The sequence below is a fragment of the Elephantulus edwardii genome, unplaced genomic scaffold (assembly GCF_000299155.1).
Source record: "Elephantulus edwardii isolate Elephantulus edwardi_28Jun2011 unplaced genomic scaffold, EleEdw1.0 scaffold00055, whole genome shotgun sequence".
Classification (NCBI taxonomy): Eukaryota; Metazoa; Chordata; class Mammalia; order Macroscelidea; family Macroscelididae; genus Elephantulus; species Elephantulus edwardii.
Window position 1 is genome coordinate 1,417,016 of NW_006399805.1, and position 18,566 is coordinate 1,435,581.

General features: G+C 46.7%; 1 pseudogene; it reads left to right on the forward strand.

Annotated features, from left to right (window-relative positions):
* Positions 1-3,841: 3,841 nt before the first annotated feature.
* LOC102877509 overlaps positions 3,842-18,566 on the forward strand; it is a 122,706-nt pseudogene continuing 107,981 nt past the window's right edge.

Here is an 18,566-nt window from a genome sequence, read left to right on the forward strand (position 1 = left end):
CGAGGGTGGGCGCCGCCCGGGTGGACCCCGCGCACGTTCCCCGCCCGCCTCGGACGTCACCCCGCCGGGCCGCCCGGCCCACGGCCCCGAGGGGTGACGGGGGCCACAGCTGTCACGAGGCCCGGACCCCACGGGACGCGCCTCCCCTCCCCGCGGACAGCCCCCCACACCGGGTCCCCGCCGAGACTCTACGAAGTGGAAAGGGCAGCCGACGTGGCCCCCAGTGCGCCCCCCAAACTAGACGCCGCTCTCCCAGCCCCTCGCGTCCGAGGCCCCCGCGCCGCCCAGCCAACGCAAGGCTGACCCAGAGCTGCCCACACACACCTGCCCTGTCACCTGCCATCCTGACATCTGGGGACACGGCGGCCGGCCCCGTCGGGCTCCCCAAAGTCACGCGGTGGCCAGAGGGTCCGCGGAGGGCGCCTCACCCGGTGCGCTCTCGGGGGACACGCAGGCGTCCCCCCCACGGCGACTCCACCGAGGTGTCCACAGGCCCGAGTGCCAGGAGGGGGCTGTGCCTCCGGGGACTCCGGCCAGCGCGCCCTGGAGAGCTCGCCCCCGCCCCGAGTTGAGCTTGACAGCAGAGGCGGGGTCCGCGGGAGCGCGACCAGGCTGCTCCCCGGGTCCGCAAGGTCGGGCTCCTCGGCGCGAAGAGGTGGGATCTCGAAATGGAAACAGCCCCCCTCCCTCCCTCCTCCTCCTCGTCTGTTTACCTCAAGTTTGAATTTTATCTGCGCAACATTAGCTGGAATGCGGACATTGAAAAAAACCCGCTCGCAGCCCGGCGGCGGCTCCCGAGGAGCCATGTGGCATCAAGCCACCTAAACGGGGGAAAAGTGCTCTTAGCAACGCAAACATGGCGAGAGCGCCTCAGCGGGGCCCGAGCGCGTGGCCAAGGCGACCTGCCCGCGGCTCTGGCGCTGGCCCCGGACAGGGCAGCCACTCCTGGGAGGCTAGGGGACCCCGGGCGCCCGAGGGTGGGCGCGCCAAGCGAGCGCGGAGGAAGGGGCAGCGTCCGGGGTGGGAAGATGGCTCATTTCCGATCTCCCGAGCCGCCTGGCAGCGTTGCGGGGCCGCCTGCGCACCTCCCCGCCACGTACCCCCCTCCCCAGAACACCATTCCCACCCGAAGTGCTGTCCCGCCACCAGGAACTCACCTGCGGCTGGACGCATGCCGCCCGGGCCGGGGTCCCCTACCCGCGGGCGCGCCACGCAGGGGAAAAAGATGCGCATGTTGATTTGTGGAGCGAGGTCTTCTAGAATTTCCTTCCGATTGTCATCCAGAGCGCTGGCGACTCTGGAGACAGGTGCAGTGGTCGCCGCGGCTGCCGGCGAAAAGTTGTCCTCGCGGCGATCGGCAGCGGGGTCCCCGGCCAGGGGCGAGGCCCCTCAGTCCCTGCGCCCAGCGTCGCCCACTCCCCACCGCGGGCGGCTGCGCGCGGCTCGGCGCAGGGAGGTGGCGTACTTTCTCTTCCTCCCACCTCCTCGCACTCACTTGTTTTCGTAGCCGTGGGCTCCACTAATGCTTTCCTCTCCACAATGTTGTTTCATTATATCATGTCCATCATGTGACACCGGAGAGGCCTCTCTATGGAAACTTAAAGGGGCTCCCACGTGACTGCAGCAGCAACAACAGCAGAGGGCTGGTGGCCGCGGCGGACGCACCGCCACCCACCGCGAGCCCCTGGTCGCCGCGCGGAGGGGCTCCGGGAGCTGCAGGCGCCGAGGAGCGGAGCACCAGCATCCGGGCGCTGCGGCGCCTGTGCGTGCTTGTCGCCTGTGCTCACGACACAGGGAGCCGGGGAGAGGACACTTCGGAAAGCTTTCCTTCCCCACAGTCACAAAACCCACGCGGTTAAAATGACATTTCGTGGCTCCTGCTTCATGTTCCCCGTCAGCACGGAGTTCCTGGGTGGGCTCTGGTTACATTTAGCCAAGGGAGGGGAGAGAAAACAAAAAAGAAACCGGATTCATCCCGCTGCAGGTTCCATGAGCCCAGAAATGACAAAACAATATTAACAGCAGCAGACATCTGATACATAATTACCGTCACCACTAGCCCGAAAGCTTTCTGGCTTCGCATTCCTCCGGTAGCCGGACTAGGGATGCTTGCAGGAGGGAAAATGTAATGCAGAGAGGTTTTTTTTCTCTTCCGCAGCTATATTAGGGCTTTGTTGCTGACAGCAGTAAAAACTTGTTTGTGTCAGGAAGTGAGGTACGAAGATCTGACCTGGAAGGCAGAGACAAAACCAAGGTGGGGGTGTCTGCGTTCTTTTTCTGACTACATTCTTTCAAATGGGGCGAAGAGGCTGCCTTGCTGTAGAACGCATGGTGTTTGAGGAGGAAAGAGAGCAATTAGAGAAACACATGCTTTGCCTTTCACTGCGCTTGCTAGGCGCTGGGAATTTTAGATGTGTGTGTGTGTGTGTGTGTGTGTGTGCGCATATGGATGCACAGATACATACATACATATAGGTGTATAGAGAAACGTGTGTTAGTTTTTGCTACACTAATGTTTTTCATCATCCCTAGCACTTAGTAAACACTTTGGAGAATCGGATCCACTAAATGTGGGGAAACTGTTGGCATTTCCAACTGCCCTCCGAGGGTTGGCATCACCATCTCTACAGGTTTAACCTTCAACCCCCAAGAGAAAGTTGTTAGAAACCACAGAGGAGGCTCTCCTCTCCATCTAAACTGGATGGCTACTTGTAGGTTTCAGCTCACGCCTTTCCATTTCATAAAGAGAACTCCCTGTTTGGGTTGGCGGAAGGATGGAAACCTTCGCAGGCAACTGGGTGTGGGGTGCCAGATCTTCTCATTTTGGCCTCGCCTTCCAGCTCCCTCCTCACTGGGAGTCCGAGGCGTCATCTCCAGCCACTTCATACCGGCAGATTCTAGATGTCCCTTTAGTCACTTTACAAGCTCTCTGCCTAAATTTTTTACCTTTCCCCCCTGGCTGCTTTTCTTCTCACAGTGGCCTCTTGCCTGTTGGGGTGTTTGGCTCAGGCCTCCCCAAGACTGTCTCCCAGGCTCCTTTCTCCAGCGTCCCCACCTTTCCCAGCTGGGTTTTCTCAGCAACTCAACCTCCTTACCTCTCTTCGACCTCCTGTCACCTCGTTGGCAGTGTGACCCTTGACCTCATGGTCTCTTCTGTTTTCCCAGGGACAGCCTGCCCGCTTTGGGGTCACCATCACACCTTTTTAACACCCCAGCCCTTCCGAGGCCAAGCCCCAGAATTTCTCAACTGCCAGGCAGGCCAACCTGAGCCTAAATGTGCCCCCGTGTCCCCTGCTGGGAAAGGCGTGTGTGGTGCAGAGGGGACCGAGCGCCCCGGCCGTGGCCCCTGCCTCGCCCCCGCCCTCCCGCGTCCCGGGCGCGGCGCTGCCGGGGCTGACGGCGGGGACTCGGTGCAGCAGCTGCGGTTCTGCTGTGTCATGCAAGAAGGCGGCGGCGGCGGCCAGAGTGGAGGGGAGGAGGGGAGGAACCCGATCTCTCCGGGAGCGCAGGGCTGGAGGCGAACACCCGGCTCCCCTTGAGTCGCCCGGAGCAGGGAGGGCAGCGCGCCCCGGGCCCTCCCCGCGAGCCCATGGTAAGTGGGGCGGCGCAGGGGTCGCCTGGGGAAGGGAGCGCTCAGGGGGCCAAATGGGGAGGCCGGGAGCGCCTGGAGGCCCCTGGCCAGACCCGGGGAGCCTAGTGCCCAGCTGCAGGGGCCCCTGGGCGCCGGGAAGATGCGCCCCCGAACGCAGCGCTGACTGCGCCCGGCAGGCGCCCCGCAGCTGACCCAGGCTGTGCAGAGGGCGGGGTTGTGCATCCCGGACCCAGGCCACTAGGCGAGGCAATGATTCAGGGTTTGCGAGGCGGCCTCCCGTCGGCCCTGGCGCTGAAGGGGACAGCTGGGGCGCCCCAACAGCACGCAGCGCGGCCGCACAGCCTGCTGCGCCTCCCGGGCCGTCTGCTTGCAAATCAAGGCAGGGGTGGGAAGCCAGCCCGGCCTCACTGTAGCCACAACGGTGATGCTCTTGGTGGGGACCACCAGCCTCTGGGGCAATTAAACAATCAATAGAAGAAGAGATAGATCTCCTTCCAAACCTCCCCTCCCCCGGGGCCCTTCCTTCAGGATTCTTCAGTCACTGTCCCTCCTCCAGGGACCCTCAGCACCTCCATCGCACACGGCCTCCGACTCTTCACTCCCTCTTTCCTAGCCAGTCCCCCGGCTCCTCCAGCGTCACCTCCAGGGTCTCGCACGCAGCAGAGCGCAGTGACCACAGAGACAAGGGATACTTGGGTGCAACTTCAAGAACAACTCCCCCCTCCACTTCATTTCCATTTAGCTCCAGCAGATTTCAAAGCACTTTCTAAAACCCCATTTTTTAATGTCAGCCGCACATTTAGAAGTAAGAGGTTGGCGGGATTAACCCAAACGCTAAGGCCTGTCTCCTGCGCGCATGCTGTTGCTAGGGAACGCAAGCGAATCCTGCTCTCTAATCACTGGTGTGTCCGTGGCAATCAACCTGCTCCGGGTGTTATTAAAATGAATGGCACTTGGTTAATGGCGTTCCCGCGCCTGCTCTAGCATCCCTGATTTATGATCGATCATCTCGCAGCCACATAGCTTGTTTTCCTAATTTGATTTCTGGATCTGCGTCACTGCTAGGGACACTCAGACAGGAACCAGTCAGGTTCACTTCCTGTTTCTCAGAACTGCTTTATATTTGGCCCTGGCAGCGCTAGCTTAGTATCAAATAGATCCTCTTGGAGAGAAATTTGGACTTGCCATGAAAACAAATGATTCCAATTAAATTTAATTCCCAAGAAAAACGTCATAAATTGAAGACTAAAGTAGACAGCCAGATGCCACGGCTTGAAATGGTAGACTGCAAAGCTCCATCATCTGTGTTTCTCTTACCCAGAATCGTCATTCCTCCACGTGGGAGCTGAAACACGCGCAAGTAGACAGCCGATTTTAGTGGTTCTGAAATGAAGCGCAAGAGGTGCACATTGAAGCTGGGGAGGGAGTTTAGACTAAGTAAGGCGTAGACCTGACTGGGTGCAGGCCCAGGAAGGACAGCTCAGCTTGGATTGGCACTGAGGTGCTGAGAGACAATCCCATCCCTCTATGTCCTTAAAGGGGCTTTGCCCAGTTCCCTTGCCTGCCTGGACAAGTGAGTCCTGCTTCTCCCCTTATTTCCTTCCTGTTGGTAACAAGCACATAGAAAAGTCAGTATTTGGAGATAAACCCTTTGCTCAGCCAGCAAGTGGTTTTAGACTCAAGGCAATCTTCCAAGCGGGTTTCCAGGCTGTGTTTACAGAAGGAGACTGACCATCTTTCTCATGGACCAGCTGGTAGATTTGAACCACTAACCTTTCACCAACCCAACATAGAACACAGTAGACCTCCAAGGGCTCCTTATGATAAAGATACCAAAACCTTGTGTCACTTCTGACTCATAGCAACTTTCCAGGGCACCTTATCATGAAGACAGTCGTTCTTGTGTACCATTGAGCTGAGAGTGACTCATAGCTAACCCTTCAGTGGATTTTCAGAGGCAATATAATCACCAGGCACGAGATTGCCCATTCTTCTCTCATAGAACAATGGTGGATTCGAACTGTGTGCCTTCAGGTTGTCAGCACAGGTCCTATACCTCTAAGCCACCAGAGCTCCCTGTATATGTCATGAAGAGAAGCACAATGTAAATAGTTTGGTAGGTTCTGATGTAATGAATTTCTTTAGATGAAAAAGAAAACACTTGCATGCAAGGCCTTGAGAAAAGTTAGCCCATGAAAATAAGGAATATTACTCTGATTTCCAGAAAGAATCCCAGTAGAACAGTGGAGTAAATGTTAGGCTACTAACTGAAATGTTGGCAGTTCAAATCCACCAGCCTGTCCATGGGAGGAAGATGAGACTGTAGGTAGGCTTTACAAAATATTTACAGTTTTAGTAATCTACTGCCAGTGAGTGGTAATAGACTTCTAATAAACTCCCTGGTTGGTGGTGGTGGTGTGTGCCATTGAATCGGAACAGACCCACAGCTGACCCTCCAGCAGGTTTTCAGAGGCAGTTAATCATGGGAGGAGATTGCCCATCCTTCATCCTCAGAGAAGCTGGTAGGCTTGAACTCTGTGCCTTTGAGATTGCAGCACAGCTTCTTACCACTAGGCCACAAGACCTCCCTGACTCCGTGGTACTGAGTTCTCTCCCTTATTGCCTGGATGTTCTCTGAGGAGCAGTTTTGAGTCGTCCTGTGTCATTTTACTTATGAAAGCTTAAGTGGAAGTGCTGGACTAAATGATCTATTTACAAAATGAGTCCCTTCCATTTACAAATTCAGTGATAACAGTGAACTCACTACACACAATTGCCAATTTTAACTGGATTTTCTAGTGTTAAATCATAACATATCACTAGCCTGCCATGATGATTATGAGGGAGATGCTAGTGAGAAGTAAGGTGCTGTTGAAGCACCATGTTTAGTGCCCGTTGTCAGACAATAAACTACAACCTGCATCGTTTCTGAGGAACTCACTGCCCCCTTGTCTTATTGGTGCTGGGGAACAATAAGTGAAAAGGCACAAATACATGAAAGTGGAGAGAGCGAGCTTTAGATTTAGTAAAACCAAACTTTAGATTTAGTAAAACCAAAGTATTTAAACAAATGAATGATGGAACAAAGGTTATAAAGCAATAATTGAACAGCTAAATTTTCAGGGACCTCATCATCCTTTGCATGGGGAAAATATGGACAAGTTCTCCCATGTGATTTTTTTAAAAACCCTCTGGAAGGTCAACTATAAGTTGGTTCCATCGAGACAGTGTACAAAAACAACAGTTATCCACTATCAATTATCCATTCTGCTGAGGATGTGGAATAAGGAACATACTTGCTGATGTCAAATGGATCTTGTCTAAAAGCAGAAAATAACAGAGAGATGTTTACCTATATTTTATTGACTATTCCCTTTGTGGATCAAACAAAATTATAATAGTTGGAAGACAATTCCAGAACCCTTGTGTTGATGTGGAACCTGCATACAGACCAAAAGACAATCCTTTCAACAGAACAAGGACACCAGGTGGTAAAATCAGGCAAGATGTGGGTCACAGTCACATCTTTTCCTCATGCTTATTCTCTCTGTATATTGAGCAAATGGTCCCAATAAATTGGAGTCTATGAAGAATAACATGGCGTTAAGATTAGAGGAAGATGCGTTTTGCAATATGCAGAGGGTAAAACCTTGCTTGCTGAAAGCAAAGAGGACTTGAAGCATTTACTTCAATAAACCAGAGACTTTTTTTTATCAAAGATCTTTTGGATTATACTTCAACATAATACACACACACACACACACACAGTCGTCAGAACAGAGCAAGGAAACACTGCATGGTTCAAAATTGGGAAGGGCGTATGCCAGGTATGTGTCCTGTCTCCATACCTTTTCAACCTATATGCAGAGGGAGGCTGGGCTCTATGAGGAGAAATGTGGAGTCAAGATTGGTGGAAGACCTATCAACAATCTGTGATATGCAGATGACACAACCCTGCTTGCTGAAACTGAGGGGGACCTGAAGTGCTTGCTGCAGAGTGTCAAGGACTGCAGCCTCCACTATACATTGAGGCTCAATGTCAGGAAGACAAAGATTCTCACCACTGGGCCAATTGGCAGCAATCAGGATGGATGGTGAAGAGATTGAGATTGTACACAGCTTTAGTTTGCTTGGCTCCACAGTCAACACCCTTGGCACCAGTAGCCAGGAAAATAAAAGACGTATTGCCATGGGAAAGTCTGCTATTAGGGACCTCTCCAAAGTACTGAAGAGCAATGGTGTCTCTCTGGAGACTAAGGTGCATCTGATACAGGCCATGGTCTTTGCAATCACTTGTTATGCATCAAAGAGTTGGACAATGACTAAGGAGGATAGAAGGAGAATTGATGCCTTTGAGCTGTGGTGCTGAAGAAGAGTATTGAGAGTACCATGGACTGCTACGAAAACAAACAGATTCATCCTGGAAAGGGTCAAATCGGGCGGTTCCTTGGAGGCAAGGATTCTGAAGCTCCATCTGACATACTTTGAGCATGTTGCAAGAAGGGACCAGCCCTTAGAGAGGGGCATCATGCTTGGGAGTGTGGACGGACAATGCAAGAAAGGAAGACCCTTGATGAGATGGATTGACTCAGTGACTAGGGTAATGGGGGTAGGTGTGTCAGGGCCAGTAAGGTTAGCTCAGAATAGAGGATAGAGCAGAGTTTAGAACTGTTGTACATAGGGTCAGTATGAGTTGCAGGTGACTCAATGACACATAACAACAACATATATAACACATTTTAAATATATATATATATATATATACACACACACACACACATACATACACATTACATGTATACATTATACATAATACATACACAACATTGTATATGTGTGTGTATATATATATATATATATATATATATATATATATATATACAAAATTAATTAACATTAATTGACTCAGTAAGCAATGACATCATGATAAATGGAGAGGAGGAAAGAAGTTGGTCAAGGATTTCTCATTACTCAGCTCCATGATAAACACTTAAAGAAGCAACAATAAAGAAATAAAGGATGTGCTGTCTTGGGCTCTGTGTGGTCTAAATAGCAAAATGTCTCGCTAACCCAAAGACTGATGGGCTTCCGTGGTTCAAGTCCAACCTCAGTATCAAGGGGAAAAGATGAGCAATCACCTCCTTTTGTGATTTACCGCCTCAGAAACCTGAAGATGGGTCACTGTGAGTTTGGTTGGTCTCAGTGGCAGTGAGCCTGTCTGTGCTGTAACAGAGTTCTCTCACTTTAAAGTATAAAAACAAAGACCTCCCTTTGAGGATTAAGATGAGACTGACTCCAGCCATGGTGTTTTCATTTGCAGAAGAAAGCAGGATCATGAATAAAGAAGGCTGAAAAAGAATATATTTAAATAACAGTGTGGGTTTATACAATAGACCATGGACTCTCACAAGAACTAACAGAACTGTCCTGGAAGAAATATACCTGGATTGCTCCTGAGAGGCAAGGATGGAGGAACTTTGTTCCAGACACTTAGAATAGGCTCTGAGGAAAAAGATATCATGGTTGTTAAATTCGATAGGTCACTGAAGAAGAGGCAGACCTTCAGCAAGACGTATTGACAAAGGTGGTGGTGTCAGGTTCACCTTCACCCTCTTCTCCTGCTTCCACTCGAAGGAAGTCTTATGCAGCAGGCTTGCCTGGTACAACATGTCACTTCATTTCTTTACTGCCCTTCTAAGAGTGTTCACGTGGAGTCAAGTAAAATGAAATTCTTGATCAACTTCCATCCTTTCCCTGTCAGTCATCCTGTTGCCTTTTGGTCCAGTTGTGATGATGTTTCTTCTCTTTGCTAAAGTGTGGTCCGTACTCAAGATTGTCGTGATTAATTTTCATCAGTGTTTCAAATTCTCTTTGCTTTCAGCAAGCAAGATTATGTCCCCTGAATTTGGCAGATTGTTAATGCATCTTTCTTCAATTCTTGTGCCACTAAAACGTTTTAGAATATTTACAAAGCATACAGACTTACCAAGTATAGTGAAAGAATACATGCCGGACTCACCTTTCTTCAATTTTAAACCACTCATTATCCCTTTTTCCTGTTCAAAAGACTGCACTTTGATCTGTGTATCCATTCCACTTGATCAGTGCCAAGTGTTCTATCCCTGCTATTTCTGAGAAATGTTATCCATACTTTATTATGATCAGCGTTACCTGAATGCTCTTGCATAGTCATTAAAATACAAGAAAACATATCTTCCTCGTAGTCTTTGCTTTCAGCCTAGATCCACCTGACATTAACATTTATTTCCTTTATTCCTCATCATTGTCTTCTGAATCAAATTTTAATTTCTAGAAATGCCCTGTGGATATACAGCTGTTCTCATTTGCCAATGATCTTTATTAAAATTTTACTTCTGTGTGAAACTAATGATGTTCATTAACTTCTGGATTCTGTTAGAGCATCTTTCTTTGACATGGGCATACGCATTGATCTCTTCTAATTGGTTAGCCTGGCAGTTAATGTCTAAATTTCTTGGCATAGATGAGTAAGCACTTCCAACCAACATTTCATTTGTTTGTTGAAACATTTCAATTGATATTCCATTAATTCTTAGAAACTTCTTTTTCACAAGTGCTTATACTTCTTCCTTTAATACCCTATACTTCTTCCTTTAATACCCCTGGTCTTTAATCATATGCTACATCCTGAAAGAGTTGAGCACTGACAAATTCCTTTTGGTACAGTGACTGTGTATTCCTTCCATCTTCTCTTAATGCTTCCTGCATCATTCAACATTTTGCCCATGGAACCATCCAATATTGCAATTCAAGGCTTGATTTTTCAAGAGTATTCTTCCCTTTTGGTTTTCTAACCCCAGGTCGTTGCACCTTCCATTGTGTCCTTGAGACCCCTTGTAATTCATTGGTTCAACTCTTTCACTTCTGTTATTCTTTTCACTTTCACTTTAGCTTCACTACATTTAAGAACAAGTTTTAAAGTCTCTTGTGGAACTTTGGTATTTTGTTTCTTTCCTGTATTTTTAATGACACTTTGCTTCATGCATAATGCACTTTATTTCATCTCTTAATTCCTCCGGTCTTTGGTGATTTGTATTCAGTGAGCCAAATTTATTCTTCAGATCATCTGAAAATTCATATGGGATACTCAGCATGGTACTTTGACTCTCATGGATTTCTTTTCTTTTTCTTCAGGTTCAACTTGAACTCGAACTTGTATGTGACCAGTTAATGGTCTGTTGTGTGGTTGGTCCCTGGCCTTAGTCTACAGATGATATTTTGCTTTCACATGGTCTCTTCCCACAGATGTAGTTGATTTGATTCCTGTATATTCTCTCTATATGGAATATACATATGAAGTCCATGTGTATAGTCACCATTAATGTAATTTAAAAGGTATATACAATGAATAAATCATTGCTGTAGCAAAATTCTATCATACAACTTCTGGTGTCTGGTGTTGTTTGTATCATGAAAGCCATATTTTTTCCAACTACCAAGCATTCTTTTCCCCTCAATTCTGTATTTCAGTCACTAGAAATTATCAATGCATCTGATTGCATGTTTGGCCCATTTCAGAACTACAAAAGTTGGTAAAATTTTCAAGCTCTTCATCGTAGAATTAGTTTGATGGTTTTTTTAATTTTATTATTTTTTGTGTGGGTACCATCAAATCGGATCTGACTGGTTGAGGAGGAGATTGTCCCTCCTCCAGGAGAGCATCTGGTGGATTTGAACTCCACACCTCTGGGATTGCAATGCAGAATTAGTTTCTTGTGGGTAAATTTTATATTAGTAGAATTAACTGGTTTACCTTGTAGGCATATGACAATTATCTTACCATTGACAACACTTTGCTTTAGGACAGATCTTGACATTTTTTTCTTTTTGATGATGAATTAGGTGCCATTACTTTTCCAGTTTTTATTCCCAGTACATATCATATGACTCTTCAGTTAAAAATGAACAGCACCACTGCAGGTCATCTATGCCTAGGTTGTCCATCTTTATGTGTTCCATTTCTTTCTTTCTTTTTTTTCCCATTTTCCCAGATTTATTCTTCATGCATGTCATGTTCTATTATTAATGTATATTTTCAGTGTTTTCTTCTCATTTTGAGTCATGTCACATCAACAAATGACGGTTTGAAAAGCTTTGGTCCATCCGTATGATTAGGGTTGACTCTCTAGTCAGAAGGCAGCTCCTCTCCAGTCATATTTGAATGCCTTGCAATCTAAGGGGCTCATTTTCCAGCACCATGTCAGATATAATAGGTATTTAATAAATGCTCTTTGGGTATTTGTATAAGAAAAAGAGTGAGGCAACAGATTATTAGAAATCGTAGGCTGTGGGGATCAGATGCTGGTGCAGTTGAAGAACGGTCAATGGCAAAGGATTCCTCAAAATTGCTGGTCCTGGCACTTTGGGAGCTTAGTGTCAGGAGATATCAAGGTCATTTGGGATAACACAGTCTATGAAAATAATGTTCTACATTCTACTCCGGTGCGTAGCAACTGGAGCTGTAACAGCTTTCAAGTTTTCAAGCAGCCCTGTAAGGTACAGGTACTAGTCTTTCCCTGTGTGGAACAAAGAAGAGGGAAGAAAAGCAAAGATATATGGAAACAGTGAGTCCAAAGGACTAATGGGCCTTAGGAATCTCAACTTCCACAACCCTGAGACCTGAAACACTAGATGGGGCCTGGCTATCTCCACTGATCATGCTGAAAGAGACCCCAACTTAAGGTCCTGGATAGAGTGTGGGACAACCAAGCTCAAAAACATAAAAAACTGCCAGGACTACTGGTCCAGTAGACAGTGAGGGACCCAGTGGTTCCTAGTCATTCTTCAAATCTGAAAAGAACTCACTGCCCTGGCTCAACCTCCAGCCAAATACAACGGTAGGGTAAACACCAACCCAGGGAGACACCACTCCCTACAATAATAAACCATCTGAGATCTAAAGGGCAGGGTTTGCCCAAGGAAGAGGCTAGAAAGGGATAGAGAAGAAGGATGAATGAACGTGGGAGTCACAGGGAACAAATGGGAAGATGTAGTTACAATGAATGTTCTAAAACAAAACATATATGAATTGTTGAATGGAAAACTGATTTTATTTGTAAGTATTTCTCCAAATAATAATCTTTTTTAAAAATTGGGGGAACGCCCTAAGTAGTGAATTCAAGCTTCCAAGCTTACAGTTCTCAACACAGCATGTAAGGCATTGTGCTACCAGAACTCCTTCAAGTATCACTAGGAATTGAAACTTTTAGAAGTGTAAGGGTTACTATTGTGTGGCATCCACAATCACTAAGCTTCACTTTGTAGTTAGAAATAGTAATAATAACAGACGCCTCCAGAGCTGTTGGAAAAATGAAATCGTAGAAGTAAAAAAATCTGGCTTGTGCAAATCCATTAATAATCTCTATACTTCATCTCTTCATGTATGCTTCCTTCATGACCACTTATTATCAGGAGAAAAAGAGAAAATAAAATCCACTTGAGTTGTTGTTGTTATTTTGTACCCTTAAGTCAATTATGACTCATAGCATACCCAAGAACACTGGATCTGCACCTTGCTCTATCTTGGGCCAGCCACATCATCTCTGAATTTGAACCTGTTGTTACAATCTTTGGTACATCATTGTTACATCATCCCTGAACTTGAACCCAGTCATGGTGTCAGTCCATCTCATTGAAGGTCTTCTTCTCTTTTGCTTCCACCTTTCCAAGCATTATGTCATTTTCCAGGGATTATTCCCTCCTAACAACCTGCCCAAAATATATGACACAAAGAAAGCTTCACCGTCCAGCCAATCTCCTCATCTGAGTATGTTGTGACTTTTGGAAAATGCCAACTGACATTTTCTTAATTCTGTGTATATTCTCTGTCTGTGTGTTTCACAGCAAACTTAGGGGAAGGGAAAAAATACCACAAGATATCTTAGAAAACCTAGAAATGTTATTATTTAAGATGAAATCAAAGCATTGAGTTGCTACAAAAACAATTAAAAAATAAAAACCTGGGGACATGACAGATTACACTTACAAAAGAACAAACGGATCTTAAGGGGCGGAGGTCTATCCTTTCACATACCAAGATACATGCAAATTACAACTGCAGTGAGGTTTTTGTTTGTCTTTTGTTTTGCATGCTGGGTTGAAAAGAAAAAAAAAGTTTCATAACATCCTTGGTTGGTCCACTGGCAAGCAGGCACTTTCTTGCACTGTCAGAGGGTATGAGCATTGGTACAACCTGTGGAGAGCAATGTGGCAATATTTACTGAAGTTTTAAGTGGAATGCAACACACATTCACAGCAGCATAATTATCTGGCCACCATCTTGAAGCTGCGCATAGCTGTTTGTTTTCTACTCAGCTCAAAATACCAAGGGCAACAGATTTGGTTGTTATGCAACATATACACAGTCCTTATTTACCACAGCAGTTACTGAACCATTTTGCTGGATTCAAAACCCGAGTTTGAACGGTTAAAAGCCTTTTATCTAGCAAGTCCTCTTCAATATATTCAGCCGATAGATATACTCACATATCTATTGAAGGATGGCTCTTCTAGAATCTTCATTGAGCCATTGTTTGGGGAAGTTCTAGGCTGAAAACACCTGGAGGTGTCAGCAAAGAGATGGTGAAATAATTTTGCACAGCCCTACCAGAAGCTGTCAAAATAAGTGGTGGTGTTAGGTGTCATCAAATCGAGTGAGACCCACAGTGACCCTATGAACAACAGATCTGAGCCGTGCCCTATCCGGTGCCATCCTCACACTTCCTGACATACTAAAGCCCATTGCAGCAGCTACCATGTCAGTCCATCTGGATGAAGGTCTTCCTCTCTTTCGCTGGCTCTCTTACTCTCCAAGCATCATGTCCCTCTTCAAGGAATAGCCAGCTCCTCCTAGCAACATGCCGGAAGTACCTTTACCTCCAAGGATCACTCTGGATGCATATTCTCTAAGTCAGACTTGTTTGTTCTGGGAGGTTTCATCTTCTTCACCAGTACTACAGCTCAAAGGCATCAATTCTTCTTATTCATGAATCAATTCTTATTCATTGTCTAAAATAAATGATGCTGATAAAAAGAGTTCTAGGTGTACTTCTGTGAAAAGAGCTTTATGATAAGTGGGAGAAAAATTATGGAGACCAGTATGTGTATTTTGCTAACGTTGCACTTATTTTTTTTTTTGGTCTTTTTTAAAAAATTAACTTGAATGAACATTTACAGAGACTTGGGGTTTCCTTATTTTTTTTAACCCACCCTTTTCCTTTGTCTGAAAAACCCTATGTATGAGAAGATAAGATAGAGTAGGGCAAGAACAGACATGGAGAGACCAGTTGGGAGGGTAAAAGGTGGAATGTGACTGGCACCTGCATGTGAGCAGTGACCCGAGCACAAGAAGAGAAACAGTCACAGCCAAGCTATTCTGCTGGGTGTCTTTGAGAAGACTATGACTCATAGTGAGCCCGTGACCGGATCAGAACCTTGCCCCATCCTGTGCCGGCCTCCTGACCTGCCATGTCCCAGTCCACTGTGGAAGTTACTGTGTCAATCCATCTCCCTGAGAGTCCTCCTCTCTCTCACTGACCTTCTACCTTTCTCAGCTAGATGTCTGTACCAAGTCGTGAGGATTATGTGGCCTTGAGTCAGAATCAACCCATAGCAGACACTTCAGACCCTTCCGTGGGTCTCCAGAGGCAGTTAATCGTGAAGGAGGAGATGCCCATCTTTCTCCCACAGAGCAGCTGGTGGATTTGAACCGTGAGCCCTCAGGTAGACAGCACAGAGTGAGGCAGTGTCAGCTCGAGATTTCTGCTGAGATCAAATGCAGGAACAACGGTGTCAGTCACTGAGATGCAGGAGTCTGAGGCAGAGCAGAATTGCAGAAAAAGGTTGAAAGTCATCAATAACCAGAAATGTCCACTGTGGACTTGGACATGAGGATCTGCAGTCAGATGAACCTTGGAGGAAAAAATTCTTGCCTAGGCAAGGTGGATAGCATTGGGGGGAGAAAAAGTGAGTTCAGGACCAAACTCAGATCACTTAGAGATTATGTAGAAAAGAAAAGGCTAGTGATGGAGTAAGAAGCTGGAGAAGTAAAGCGAGGAGACCGGGTGCCGCAGGATCCAAGGGAAATGTGTCTTCAGAAGGAAGTTGCGTTAAATGCTGCCCAGAGGTCACGGAAGATAGCTGGAGCAGGCGCGTTTCTCTCATGACCCCCAAACTCCTTCAGAATGGGGATTAGGATTTGATTTTATCTCTCGGGGCTTGCTCTCTGCCTCACCCATAATAAATGATCAGTAAACTTTTGCTACATTGGAGAGAAAGACAAATAGAGACACAAGAAAACCATAGAATTTATCTTTGAGTCTCAGAAAAGTAGATAAATAAATCAAGCTCTCTTGACCTTTTCCGGAAAACCAAACTTGATTTTAGAAAAAAGGAGAATCGGCTCCCTGTCTTTTACTCCTGGGCAAAAACATGCTGTCCCCAAAATAGTTTTATAAATAATATTCACCTGTATCTGGTCATCCTGAGCCATTTTTGTTTGTATTTAGTTAATAAAAGACCAGTTCACTCCTCCTCGTCTCTGTTTCCACCATCTCACCCTGACCTGGTTGAAGGAGGCTGGGGATGCATTTCAAAGGCCCTAGCGCTCTGTGCATACTTGAACTGCTCAGAAGGAGGGCCCAGCCCCACTTATCCCATCTACTAGTAAGGTGCGCCTGATCCAGGCCATGGTCTTCACAATACTTGCTATGTGTCAGAAAGCTGGACAATGACTAGGGATGATAGAAGGAGAGTTGATGCCTTTGAGCTGTGGTGTTGGATAAGAGTATTGAATATACCATGGACTCCTAGGAGAACAAACAGGTTCTCCCTAGAGAGGGTGAAACCAGGCTGCTCCTTGAAGGCAAGAATTCTGAGGCTTTGTCTGACATACTTTGGACATGTTGCAAGGAGGGACCTGTTCTTGGAGAGGGACATCATGCTTGGGAGGGTGGAGGGACAGCGCAGGAGAGGAAGACCCTCTATGAGGTGGATTGATTCAGTGACTGGGGTATTTGGGGTGCAGGTGTTGGAGACAGTGAGGTTGGCACAGGACAGAGCAGAGTTTAGGGCTGTTGTAAGTAGGGTCACTATGAGTCGCAGACGACTCGGCGGTGGCACGTGACAACAATAACAGCAGAAGGAAAGATAACGCCAGCTTTCATCTTGTTGCCATCACTACAGAAAGGTACCACTCCATGGAGAGAAGGTCTTGCTGAACTTTACACAGCAAGAGGGATACTAATGACCTCCTGGGCCTGTGTCTCCGAGTCAGAAACAAAAATAACGATTGTGAGTTGCAGGCGACTCAGTGGACAACAAGAGTTTAAACAAGGCTTTAAACCTGTTCAAAATGGTTTGGTAATTGTCATCCTAAACAAGGAGCAGGCATGCACCGCATAGCAACCAAATCTATTGTCCACTGTATTTTCACCCAAGCAGAAAACAAATAGCTACACCCACTCAAAAAAAAGAAAAGAAAATGGTGGCTGAAGCGTGTTGCTTTGCACAGCCCTGCAGTAATGTTGCTCTTCAAAAGCTGTGCGACAGTCCTTCTCCTGTGCCACAGACCTTCTCCCGGCAAGTTGCAGGAGCCTGGTGTGGAGGTTGGATGATTAATGGGACTCTATGGAGCTAGTCATAATGAGTTGTGCTGCCAACTCAAAGGCTCAAGGTTTGAGTCCTCCAGCTGCTGCATCAGAGAAAGATGGGCTATCTCCTCCATTGTGATTTGCTGCCTCTGAAAACCCACTGTAGGGTCAGATAGGAGTTGGTTCCGGCTGGAGCAACAGTCAAAGGAACAACACACGCTCAGCAGTAGTTGACTGTCATCCTGGAATGAGGACCTCTGCTCCCTGCTCAGGCCTACTCCGTAGGGAATTGCACTGCTAGCCCAAAGACTGCTCTCCCTTCGAATACCCCAGCGACTCAGAGGAGGAAAGATAGGCAGTCTCCTCTCCTGTGATTCAAAGTCTCAGAAACCCGGTGGAAGGTCAGCTGTGTGCTTGTTCCAACTAGAAGTTAATAAGAGAGTTGGGGCAAAATATTCTGGTTGCAGTGCAACCTACAAGCAGTCCTTGTTTAAGATGATAATTACCAAAGCAGTTTGAAGCCCTGAATTCAAAACCATATCTAAATGTTATGGCATGCCGTGTTACTTACTTAGACCAAGAGCCCTCAAGCTTTTTCTGCAAAGAGCCAAACAGGAAAATGGTTTTGTGGACCAAATAGCCTTTACCTTAACTCTGCCGTTATAATGTAAATGTAACCATGAATAATACATCAATAGATGAGTGCGGGGGAGCTCTGGTGGCCTAGTGGCAAGGAGCTGCAACTACAATCCCAGAGGCGCACGGTTCAAATCCACAGGGTGCTCTGCCGGGGAAGGAGGGACAATCTCCTCCTGTACCAGTCAGATCTGATTTGATGGTACACTCACACAAAAATAATAAAAATAGATGAGTGCGGTATATTCCATAAAACTGTACCAATGAACACTGGAACTTGAATTTTATATAATTTTCACATATGATAGGATATAATTATTCCTTTTATTCCCCTTCCCCCTCCCAACTAATTAAAACCGTGAAACCCATTCTTAGCTCACAGGATATACAAAAACAAGGAAAACAAGGGGGTTGGGCGAGCTGTGGCCCATGGGGACACCTTTGGCAACTCTGACTTTAACAAGTAGGAGGATCATGTCTTAAGAGAGACTCTCAGGTCTGCACTTTGGACAAAAATAAATTGTTTCATAGATTTCCTTTTCTTTAACTTGCTGCCTCCTGTTTATTTGAACATATAGAGTTGTTTGACTGACTTGGGAAGAAAGTGTGTGTCCTCAGTTCAGGATTCAATCAACTTGCCCCTTCTGCTTGTCAAAGACACTTGCGTGAGTGTCATAGTTTCTGAGGCAAACTGAAGAACCCTTACCACT